The 13246-nt window shown below is 41.1% G+C and overlaps 2 long non-coding RNA genes across 2 annotated transcripts; one reads left to right on the forward strand and one right to left on the reverse strand.

Moving 5' to 3' along the window:
• On the reverse strand, positions 1 to 8967 carry LOC147520307 (uncharacterized). Its single transcript, XR_015212572.1, has 3 exons — positions 8774 to 8967; positions 1668 to 1940; positions 1 to 178 (listed from the first exon to the last, which is right to left on the reverse strand). It is a non-coding gene; the product is annotated as an uncharacterized LOC147520307 (long non-coding RNA).
• On the forward strand, positions 1855 to 8891 carry LOC147520308 (uncharacterized). Its single transcript, XR_015212573.1, has 2 exons — positions 1855 to 1990; positions 8111 to 8891. It is a non-coding gene; the product is annotated as an uncharacterized LOC147520308 (long non-coding RNA).
• Positions 8968 to 13246: the final 4279 nt, after the last annotated feature.

Raw genomic sequence — 13246 nt, forward strand, 5'->3', positions numbered from 1 at the left:
TAATTTCAAGAAAAAATAATAAATTACGGAAAAAATACAGTAGATTCACATATTTAAGGAACACCAGTTTTTGCCTGAGGGAAAAAACTGCATACATGCATAAAAAAGACTACAACAATGTTAGATTAGAATCAATTCAGCAGAAACAGAACATCTTCTTTCTGATCAGCTGGTAACCCTGCATATATCAAATGAACAAACAAAATTAGTTCATTATTGTTAATGAATGTCGACGTTGAATTAAATGTGACAGATGGCAAACAAAAACAGAAGACACTCGCAGAAGAACAAAGGGAAAAAGACAATTGAGAAAAAAGAAGGAACAATCGACCAACAATACAGTACGTGTTCAGCATGGATCTTAGGAACCTCAGAAGAGCACATCAACCATGTCGAGACACATGCTGGACACAAAAAATCAGAGAAAACAAGGAGTGGTGATAAAGGAACAGAAACAGACCCAAAGGAAAGTGGAAGCAAATCAAGGAAAGCAGGAAACAAAGCAGGGAAGAAAGGAGGAAACAAAGCCGGGAAGAATGGAGATAAACAGTAAGTGATTGGCTGCAAACATCTCAAAAACAATACTCTAAAACAATTTTTTTACTTCTGGCCAGTGGCATTTGGTCCACAATTTTATAGTTGATATGTAACTTCTGCTGATGAAAACTTTATGCAACTATAGTAGTATTGACTGGGTACTAAAGAACACAGACTTCTTATTTCCAAAAAAAACAGCAGAAATAGTAGGCTGTACTTCTTTGCCTTGCAAATATAAAAAGCTTACTACTAATTATTCCAACTACAATGGGGTATCAGTAGGGGACCAGGCCTGGTTTTTCAGGTACGTGGAGGATGTAAACTGTTTAGATCCACTATTAAAATTTAAAACTTTAAACGAAAAGGTTAATTTCAAAACCTTTTAAAATCACAAACTAAATTAAGCCATTAAACCTACAGATCCACTATAAACACACTGACATACAAAAAATTATGTAGGGAGACCTATTATCAAACTGAAGTAGGACTTACTGCATGCTTACATATAACAGAAACTTGGTCTTTTATGCACCAACTGTTTTTGTATGCTTGCACATGTGGAAGCATATACCACTAATAACTTCAGTATAACGGGGTATTAGTCAAGGGATTAGCAGGTGCTTCTTCAACCACAATATTATGTTAAGAATGAAAAGTTTGAAAAACTTTGCACTTCTAAGGAAGAAGCCAAGTTCTGACAGAATTTTCAGTGTTTGGCGGTGGAAAAAACTACTAGCCCATTGACTTACCTATAAAAGTTATAGATTTCTTTATTTAAAAATCTCACACAAGTACGGCACTAGGGTTCAATATTTTCAAACATCTGACGAATGATAGACTTGAATCATCTATTTGTATAATATAAGCAAGCAAGCACACCATAGTTTTTTTATCATAATCAGGAAGTAGTAGTTTAGATGATATAGCAACAGTGGATAATGAAAGAACAGATTCGACTAATATAATATTTCCTAAGGAATTGAGAAAAAATAAATAAATGACAGATTGTTGTATTTTTTTACCCAAAAAGAAGAGCATTTCTCTCCTATACTAGCAGTTTAAGATCCATTGACCTCAAGAGTTCCAAACTTTACCAATATAAAGACGGAAGGTGAAGGCAGAGAGCATACCAAAATTCCAATTGCAAATCAACCAAGAAAGATCTGAATGAGAGCATATGCAAAACAACCATTTGCACCAATGCATCCCAAATTTTCCTGTACCAGCAAAGAACACCAAATGGGGTTATCCTTTTTATTATAGCAGGAAATGCAACCGTCCCAAGAAATTTCTGGATTCAACCCAATACTACTAGGTTTAATTCTTTCGTATCTTCATTATTCAACCAGAGAAACTTGTCTTCGATAGTACGATCCACTTCCTGTGTGTCTTCACCTGGTAACCTAACACATCAATCAAAATAAGATACATAGGTAAGTGATACAACTTAAAGGTTACTGAAAAAAACATACTGAGCGATATTAGCTATGTTAATATCGCATTTTTGCGTTATGGCAACAGACAATGCAGTGCCATGAGGATAAAGGGAGTACTCTTTAAGTGTGGAACATAAAGGTTTTGGTGCAAATTGATATTAGTTTAGCCTCGATAACTACTTCCAGCCAAAATTCCGTGCTTCACAGAGTTGCTATTGAAATTACCTACAAAAACTAGGCTATGCATCCATAAAAAAAGCTTCACTAAAGTGCTAATGGGGACAAAAAAAGGGTGATTTTGCTAGGGGTAGTTTCGGAACAGTAACAAAAAAAAAAAAAAAAAAAGAAATGGAGAACAAAATATCAGCAGAAAGAGATCAGGGCAAGGCAGTTTCAAGCACGCCAGCTAGAGAGTACGATGTTGAGGAGGTCGAAGAAATGGTACGAAGCAAGTTTGGAGAAGGATCCTTAGAAAAGCTCTTGAGAAAGAGAATGCTGCAAATACATGAGGAACTACAAGGGGGGGAACCTTCTGATCCAGACCAAGGAAGTGAGGGAAACCCACAAATTGTGGAGGAGCACGAACCACCAGAAGAGGGATCGGGGTATGACAAGGCGGTAGAGGCCAGAAATGAACGAACTGAACCTCAAGAAGCTATAAAAACGTCATCTTGGGTTGACATTCTTGGTAGGAGCTCAGTGGGGAAGAAGAACTTGAGCTATATAAAGCCAACAATGGTAGATGGGAAAGCTGTTATCCATGTCGAGTCCAATCAATTCGAGCATGTTAAAAAGAAATATGAGAACTTAGTGGTGGGCAGCTTTGTGGGGAAGAAACCGGGATTCCTATATGTCAAGGAGATGGTTACACGAACATGGAGGCTGAAAAATACGTTTATTATGAAAACTTACGGTGAAAACATGTTCACATTTGAATTCAAGACGGAAGAGGATCGAGACTCAGTATTGGACAAAGGGAGTTTCCATATTGCCAGTCAACTGTTTGTAGTGAGGCCATGGAAGTTGTTTGTGGAAGCTGATGCTAAGGAACTCAAAACCGTCCCAATATGGATTATAATGAAAAATTTCCCATTGGAAATGTGGGATTCAGAAGGCTTCAGCAAGGTGGCTAGTGCAATCGGCATACCAATGTTCACTGACAAACCAACGGAGGAAATGACCAGAACAACATATGCGAGGTTGTGTGTAGAAGTAGATGTGGATTGCAAGTTCCAAAAAGAAATCCCAGTAGTGGTAGACCAAGTGCGGGCATTTAACATCCCAGTTGAGTATAACTGGAAACCACCGCTATGTTCGGGATGCAAGGTATTTGGGCACAATGATGCAAAGTGCCCAAGGATGGCCAGGGAACTCGCGGAAACATCACAAGTATGGCTGAAGAGAAAAGAGCAACAGAGTGGAGGGTTAATCGGGGCGCGCCTTGTGCGTGAGAAAGGAACCGGGTAATGCAGAGACGAGGCGATTAAAGAGACGAGGAATAGAGGCAGTACAAGAGGCAGAAACAGGGAATGGAAATGAACAGGGGATTAGAGGTGGGGATGGCTGGGAATCACCGACTCGAAGCCACAAAGTCAGAGCCAGAACAGAACACAGGATGCCTGAGGCTGGAACTGGGAATGCAAACAGTACAGGGAAAGGGGCTACAGAGGCAGAGGCAACAAATGAACAGATTGAGCAGAGGAAAGAAAACAGTATGGGGAAAGACCAAGGCAGTGCACGAACACAGGGTACAAACGCAAGAGAAGGGCTTAATCCCACCAGCCGCTTTGCAAAAGCCAAAGCCCACAATTAGTCGAGAGTACACAAAAGATGGGCTTGAAGGATCACCCAAGAGTAGTCAGGGAACCACAAATCGAGCTAAATGATGAATACGGCCTGTTGGAACATGAGGGGGTTTAACATGGGGTTCAAGCACATGGAAGTGAAGGAGTTAATAAGGAAGTTTGACATCAGGCTCTTTGGGTTACTAGATACCAGAGTGCAGCAACAGAACAAGGATGTAATAAGAAACAAGGTGTTCCCAGGATGGGATATAGTGCATAACTACGAACTGAATGACACGGGGAAGATATGGATATGCTATGATCCAACTATGTGTACAGTAATAAATATTAAGAGGGAGGTACAGTACATAAGTCTTGACTTAGCAATGAACAATGGGAAAACTCTTGTGATCACTGTGCTGTATGCAAGTACTGATTACAGAGAGAGGAGAAGAGTGTGGAATGATTTGATAGACATGTCTAATAGCATACAAGTACCGTGGATGGTACTAGGGGACTTTAACTCCATAATGAACTCACAAGAGAAGGTGGGAGGGAATGCTGTAAGGCCAAACCAGTTTGCTGATTTACTTGAATGTACATCCATAGCTGGATTGGTAGACCTAAGGTTCAGGGGTAACTACCTCACGTGGAACAATAAACAAGACCATAGGATATGGTGCAAATTGGACAGGGTTATGGTGAATGCCGAATGGGTGGAGGAATACAATGATTATGAGGCTGATTTTATGAGCCCAGGGGCGACATCAGACCACTCTTCTATGGTAGTCTACTCACTAGCACAGAAGAACAAGAAGAAAAGATCTTTCCGGTACTTCAACTTCTGGTCCAAGGAAGAGGGATATATGCAGGTCATACAAAGGGCTTGGGCAACACCAGTAGTAGGGAACCCAATGTACATACTCATGAAAAAACTGAAAGTTACGAAGGGGGCACTAATAGAGTGGAATAAAAATAGAGTGGGTAATGTGATAAACAGACTTGAGAAGGAGAAAAAGAGAATGGCAGAGGTACAAGACAAGTTGCAACATATGCCACTGGATGAACAGTTAATACAAGAAGAAAGGGAGGCAATTACTGGGTATGTGAGGGCAGCGATGCATGAGGAAGCATTCCAAAAACAAAAATCACGAGATCAAGTAATTGTGTTAGGGGATGACAACACCACCTACTTCTTCAAGTCCATTCACCCGGAAGAATGATGAACAAGATCACGTGTCTCGGGATACTAATGACAAGGTGCTAGAGGACCAGTGATGAGATAGGCGAGAGAATGTGTCGAAAGTACTATAGGAACCTCTACGATCCCGAAAAGACTCAATATCTTTGGATTTCTGGTCTTTGAAAGTCTACCGGAAAGGAATCGATTGACATGGCTATGAAAGAAGGATTAGAGGAAATGGTCACGAGAGACGAGATTGTGGAAGTATCAAGGATTGATAGTGACAAAGCACCGTGGGGATGGGTTTGGCGACACTTCTTCAAAACCGCTTGGAGAATAGTCGGTGATGATTTTGTTAGAGCAATAAAAAATTTCTTTGTGTCGTGGAGGCTCTTAAGTGAGGTAAACTCTACTTGTGTGACTCGGTGCCCAAGAATCTCACCAGATCCCCGAATCGACTACAGCCCATAGCATCTTTGCGGCGTGGTATACAAATGCATAACTAAGATCATGGCGGCGAATGAAGCACATTATGCCCTTGATTGTGTCACCATGCCAGTCGGCATTTATATCGGGAAGAAGCATACAAGATAATATCTTGTTGTCACATGAACTCTTACACAACTACCACAGAGATGTGCAACCACCCAGGATGGCAGCAAAGATTGACCTGAGAAAAGCATATGATTCGGTGAGGTGGGAAGCAGTGGAATTTGCCCTCAAGAGAGTAGGAATGCCCGCTAAATTTGTGGCATGGATAATGGCGATTATCTGGGATGCACACTACTCCATTATGATTAAGGGAGCTCCTCAAGGGTATTTCAAAGGGAAGAGAGGCATAAGACAAGGTGACCCCCTGTCACCGTACCTATTTGTGCTCGTTATGGAGATGTTTTCGGACCTTATGATGCAAAGCGCTACAGTGGGAGACTACAAACTACACCACAGATGTCGCGACCCAGTAATAACCCACTTGTCATTCGCGGATGATCTTATTGCATTTATGCACGGAGATTTGATGACAGCCATGACGCTAAGGGATACGTTGAACTCATTCAGCGCATGCACAGGACTAGAAGCAAATTTGCAGAAGAGTCAACTATTTTGCACAGGGATGGATGCAAGACTATGTGAGGCAGCAAGGCAGGCCATTCAGTTTGCCCAAGGTACGCTCCCAGTGAAGTACTTAGGGCTCCCACTCATCACTACCAGGCTGACCTATATAGACTGCACGCCACTTTTGGCAAACGTAACTCGAAGAATTCAGAGTTGGAAGGGGAAGTTCCTATCTTATGCAGGACGGCTACAGCTTCTCAAGTCTGTGATCAACAACTTGAGTATATTCTGGTTGGCAGCATTCATTCTACCACAGAGAGTTATCGATGAGCTGAACAGAATGTGTAGGAACTTTCTATGGGTTGGACCTGATGGAGGAAACTCTCACGCTCTAATAAGCTGGGAAGATGTATGTTACCCATATGAGGAAGGAGGACTTGGGGTTAGATGCTTGGCTACTACTAATCGGGCAGCAAACCTAAGGCACATATGGCATATTACAAGCAAGAAAGATACACTATGGGTGCACTGGGTACAAAAAAATCTGATAAAGGGGAGGAACTTCTGGAGTTTGAAAATACCAAGTGATTGCTCGTGGAGTTGGAGAAACATCTTGAAGGACAGAGTCGAAGCAAGGGCTATAGCTATGCATTTGATTGGGAATGGCGAAAACACAAGTCTGTGGTATGATCCATGGCACCCAACTGGGATCTTGGCAGGAAAATTCGATATGGTACTTCTATACGACTCAGTTTGTAACAAGCGAGCTAAGGTATCAAGTTTCATAGAAGACGGACAATGGCATATCCCACAACAGTTCAAGAATCACTACCCAGAACTGGTACAAGGAATTGAAGAAGAGGTAGAGATACACACAGGAGAGGATGAGGTAGTCTGGACGGTGACAGATAGCGGCGAGTACCAAATGAAGGATACATATGACAGCATAAGGCAGGTAAGGCAGAGCAGCATGGGGCATAATATTATATGGTTCAGGAACAAAATTCCGAGATTCTCCTTCATTGCGTGGCTTGCACTGAGAAAAGGATTGAAGACGCTGCATAAACTAAAGGAATGGAAGGTAGTGGCATCGGACAGCTGCGTGCTTTGTAACCAAGGTACTGAAACAGAAGAGCACCTGTTTTTTACATGTGTGTATGGAAGAGAGATATGGGAAAGTCTGCTTGTGCGAGCTGGGTACAACAGAGGAATTGCACCCACTTGGCAGCAAGAGTTGGAATGGATTCAGCAGAAGAGTGAAGGGAAAGGAGGGTTCCAAGATGTATTGCGGCTGCTATTCACTGGCTTTATATACTGGACTTGGAAAGAGAGGAACTGTCGATGCTTTGATCATAAATTCGCTGCTACAACAACGGTAAGCAACCTGATTCTAAAGGATGTGCAGGCCAAAATACACGCTATGGATGTCAAAATGGAGGAGGGGCCTGAAAAATACAAATTTGAACAGTTGTGGCACAAGGGGATAGAGGTGACTACGCACAGAACAATCAAATGTAAGTGGACTAGGGCTGATGAAGGTAATCATACACTAAACACAGACGGCAGTGTGCAAGGCCTAGTGGGGCAGTGGGCAGCAGTTGTGCGGGACAGTAATGGTTTTGTTGTGGCAGCAGCGCATGGCAGATCTGAGTACAATACCATAGCACTTGTGGAGTTACAAGGGTTGGAGCAAGGGCTCAAGCTAGCTGAGAAGTATAACATCAGAAGAGTGGAAGCTCAGACGGATTCATCAAATGTGGAAACCTTTCTAAGGCAGAAAAAATATCCATGGCAGGCGAAGAGACTTATCAAGAGCATCGCAGCAGTACAAAGTAGGCTCAGTTTCTTCTCTATTAAACATGTTTATCGAGAGGTGAACAAATTAGCTGATGCTCTAGCAGCAAATGTTCCAAATGTAACATTTATTGAAATTCTTCCTAGCTCCTTTGCAGAGGATGTAAGGAATATTATGTATGATGATGTAATAGGAAAGGAATACGAGAGATGTAATTGAAAGCTTTTGTTATTTAATGAAAAGGGGTAGGGGGCCTCTAAAACAACCTCGCTTACCAACCAAAAAAAAAAAAAAAAAAAAAAAAAGATACAACTTAAAGGTTCTTAAGACAATCAGTTTCATCTGGACTCCAAAACACTTAATACTATTCTCACAAGGCCATTTTTTTAATCAAACAAATGAAGAGATAAACAAAATGGGGGATGTGTGAAAATTTGTGTAAATGGTGAACTTCCCATGGTGGTGTCCTCTGATTTTTTTTTTCTTACGCCCATGGACTATTACACTTAGAAAATTCAAGTTCTTTTAACTTCCATATGATGCATGGTCATATGCAACTAGGGGGTCTTGAAATTCGAAAAAATTGAGATTTCACAGAAGGGATGCAATGCTAAGCTTCAGCAACGATGTGCCTGTTTCAGTTTCATGATATTACAGAGTACATGGGAGAAGTGACATAGGATGGCTGCATAATGACACATAAAAACAAACAACTAGGAGGATAAATTGAAACAAGATCCCTTCACATTAATCAAATACCTCACGAAAAAAAAAAGTACACTAAAAGAAATTTTACCACGAGCAAGATACATAAATTAAAATTCAAAACTTTAAACGAAAATATTAATTACAAAAACTTTCAAAATTACAAACCTATTTAAGCCCTCAAACCTACAGATCAACTATAAACACACTGACATACAAAAAGTTCTTATATTGATAACAATCATCACACACAAAAAAAAAAAAAAAAAATTTCTACCTTGTTGCAAAACTTGAATTTCCTTTGGCTGCATCTTGTACATGAATAGATCCAACACAATAAGAGCGTTGTAGATCCATAGATATGGTAGATATAAGGATGTTGTTGAGGTTGCGGTGATGGGTTTGGACTTTTGGTTGAGAGAGGAGTTGTTCAGGGTTGTTCAAGGTTGTGGGCGTGGCTAACTAGTTTGCAAACTCCTATGATAATTCAAGCGATGTACTTAGCCCTGATTGGTTTAATGCTAGGCTTTCTAAGATTTCAACACGTATATTGATGGACCGTCTAGATTGTCCTAATTAGATATTTGTTGACTTACTGTCCCCCTCTCATTAGCCGTCGAATGCGCTTAGAGATTTGTTATGTGTTTTGTGTGAATGTAACTGGGCCCAAATATAACATGGGCTAGATCATGGGTCAACCCGTTTCGGGCCTGTTCTGCTGGATTCAACGGGCCGCTGAACAGATTTTAGTAGTCGTTCGAAAAAATTGCAAAATCTGTATCAGCAAAAACTCCTACCCATAGTTCGGAATTTCGGAATTTTTGAAATTCTGACAAATTCAAAAACCGGAATTCATTAAATTTCGACCCTTGTTGTATTCGGAATTTCGGATGATTTCAGAATTTTGGATATTTCGACCCTATATTCGGAATTCCGTTTTTTTGAAAAACCGAAATTCCGAACAGAATTCCGGAGTTTCGTTCGGAATCACGAACTATGCTCCTACCTCGAATGGTCTGAATACTGACGTGTGGCAAACTTCATTAGATCCACGGCTACGACAGTACGACGGGTGGCAAACTTCATGAACTTGGTGTTTGAGAAATTCCTGATACGGCACCGTTGGTTATATTTTAGGATGGAACTGATTATTATCGAAAATGATACTTAAATTAGGCATTTTCAAGAAAAGCTTTGTACCATGACTTGCACACAAACGGAATATCAAGTTCCAGTGATTTAAAACCAACTTTCTCCAACACATTAACCAAACAGTCTCTATCAACTCTTCCCATTTTATGCACTCCACACTGCTTTTCCCATAGATAATTAGATAAATCTTCACTTTTGTTGATACGTAAACCAAAAGAATAGCGGTGGAATGCCAAATGCATAACTAATTTATATTGACATTCCATTAAACATTTATGACTCTTTCACCACTCACTCACTCACTATAACCTATAAGTCATTTCATCTTCCAAGCACCTAGCGAAGTCTCCAATCCCTCCATTTAATATAGAGAATTTATAATTGAATTCAATATGTTGGAATTGTGGAAAGATCATGCGCGCACAATTGCAACAAAGTCACAAGTTAGTTTTCCAAAATTGCTCAAAAAAGAGTTTGTACCCCAAATTTAGATTTCGTGTAAAGTTTGTTACATATTCCTGCATTTGGGTACTAGTTTACCTTAATATAAACTAATTCTCTATATCAACTATAAGGTGATTCTGGACTAACATGACAAGTACAACTATGCAGAACGTTTTCCATTCCATTCAACAAAAAGAACAAGATTTTTTTTTCAAAATAATAATAATTATTATTATTATTGTTGTGAATAATTAAGTGCGGAAACAACGTTACCCACAACAAACGGATCAATCCTACACAAAGATCGATCCTTCACACTAGACAAGACTTCAACACCCTCCAAGTAATATCCCAACGCTTCTCATTAACAATTTAATAAGCATATAAAGTAAATATAATAATGCAAAAGAGAACCAACCACAAGACAAGGATATATCGTGGTTCGGCAATTTGCCTACATCCACACTGGCGAGATCCAAGCTTTACTAGAAGTCCAGAGTAACAGATTACAAGAGCTCTCAATTCACTCACAAAGAATGAACACTCAACTCACTAAGAATTTCTCTCTTTACAATCTCTCTTTTTTTTCTTTTTGGAAAAGTTAGGTTTTCCAAAAGACTAATTTTGTTTTTATACCAAAAACCAAAATTTCATGATTCTTCAGAATGAAGCCCACCGAGAAAAAGCTCGAAGGCCTTGGCGCTACTACTGGCCTTGGGGCGCATGGGTTAAAGCCATGAGCGCGGGTCGCCCCTTCCTTGAGCGCGGGTCGCGCTAAATTACTGGAGTCATGAGCGCGAAGTCGCGCTTCCTTCCGAAGCGCTGGCGCCGCTCGAAGCGTGAAAAGCGAAAAAAATCCCTTTTCTACATTCTCCACCTCGGTGAGGTTTTAACACATAAAACCGGGCGAACACATCCAAAGAAGAACACATCCATCCGTAAACTTCGCGATCAACCGCCTCGAAGGAGCCATGCTCACAAAGAGCTACCCACAAAGAGTCATGCCCACGAAGAAACACGTCATGCCCACAAAGGGCCACCTACAAAAAGTGTCATGCCCACAAAGAGCCACCCACAAAGAGTGTCATGCTCACAAAGAGCCACCCACAAAGGGTGTGTCATGCTCACAAAGAGCCACCCACAAAGAGTGTCTTGCTCACAAAGAGCCACCCACAAAGAGTGTCATGCTCACAAAGAGCCACCCACAAAGAGTGTCATGCTCACAAAGAGCCACCCACAAAGAGTGTCATGCTCACAAAGAGCCACCCACAAAGAGTGTCATGCTCACAAAGAGCCACCCACAAAGGGTGTCATGCTCACAAAGAGCCACCCAAAGAAGAGTGTCATGCTCACAAAGAGCCACCCACAAAGAGTGTCATGCTCACAAAGAGCCACCCACAAAGAGTGTCATGCTCACAAAGAGCCACCCACAAAGAGTGTCATGCTCACCAAGAGCCACCCACAAAGAGTGTCATGCTCACAAAGAGCACGTCATGCCCACAAAGGGCCATGCCTACGAAAGGCATCAATCAACAATGCATGAGCCTCCACCATATGTGGAGTACCCCCAACCAATGTTGAAACTCAACTCCATAGAGAACCTTCTACAACCCAAAACCCTTTTGCCCTTAGGCAATGAAACAAATTCCCAAGTACAAAACTTGTCACGAGCCTCCACCATTTTCTGCATATCCACCGACCAATCTCTGTAATGAGCATCTCTAACAGCTTCCTTGAAACTATCTGGCTCATCATCTTCAATATTCAGTGCGTAGGCAACCGAGTCCGGTTGACCATAATGCTTCACTGGCTTATCATGCCCGTACTTCATAACTTGTTTCACACTTCTCTTTGGCTTTGATCTAGCCAAAGCTTGCTGCTCAGGTTGTTGTAACTCTTCTTCTTGTTGAATAGTTCTCTTAAATGTCTCGAAAATTTCATCTTTGAACTTCAAGATATATACCCACACATAGCGTGTATAATCATCGATGAAAGAGACATAATACTGGTTACCTCCCTTAGAAGCCACTCTAGAAGGTCCCCAAACATCCGTATGCACATAATCTAGGATGCCTCTCGCCTTTGTGCTTGCTTGTTTGTACCGAACTTGACTCTGCCTTTGCGCTGCCATAGACACAATGCTCACAGAATTCCATACTTGGTTTCTCCAAGTCTTTCAGTAGCCCTCGCTTGCACAACTCAGACAATCCCTTGTGGCTCATATGCCCAAGGCGCATATGCCACAATTTTGTGCACTCCGAATCATCACTACATGTACCCACTGCTACATCACCTATCACTGTACTACCCAACAAAGTATACAAGTTTCCATGTCTTTGACCCTTTATAATGACTAAAGAACCACTAAGGATCTTTAGGACTCCACCATTTCCCACAAAATTGTGGCCTTTGGAATCCAAGGTACCAAGAGAAATAAGGTTCTTCTTTAACTCAGGAACATGCCTCACATCGGTTAAAATCCTCACTACACCATCATGCATCTTGACCCGTATAATTCCAATCCCAACCGTCTTACAAGCAACGTCATTGCCCATCAAAACGGAACCTCCACTCAAGTTCTCATAGGTAGCAAACCACTTCCTATTTAGACACATGTGGTAGGAACACCCGGAATCAAGAATCCATGTATCGGTCATGTGGTGCGTCTTGTGTAGACACCGAAAGACTTACATCATCCCCATCGGGCTTCGGAAGCAAGACTTGCTTCACTAACATCCTCATTCTCAAACTTACCACTCATCTTGTTACTCTTTTTTTTTAGAGCAATCACATAGATAATGCCCATTTTCTTTGCAATTGTAGCACCGTACATGTTTTAAAGGCTTCTTCGACTACCGCTTCCACTTGCTTGTGGAAGTCATATCATTCGACATCACCCTCGCCATCTTTTCTTTTGCTTCTTTATCAAACTTCTCTACTTTAAATCTAGCATTTGACATCTTGGGAGCCCCTTTTTTTTCAAGTCACACACAATAACCCAAAAATTATCTCACTCGGGGAATTTTATCGAACACCTTGTCTACATAAATTTCGAAAGCACTATGGTTCTTTACCAAAACAAAAATCCTAGGTCAGTATACCTCGCTCGATACCAATTGTTGTGAATAATTAAGTCGCGGAAACAACGTTATAC

Source organism: Coptis chinensis, chromosome 2 (assembly GCF_015680905.1).
Source record: "Coptis chinensis isolate HL-2020 chromosome 2, ASM1568090v1, whole genome shotgun sequence".
NCBI classification, from domain to species: domain Eukaryota; kingdom Viridiplantae; phylum Streptophyta; class Magnoliopsida; order Ranunculales; family Ranunculaceae; genus Coptis; species Coptis chinensis.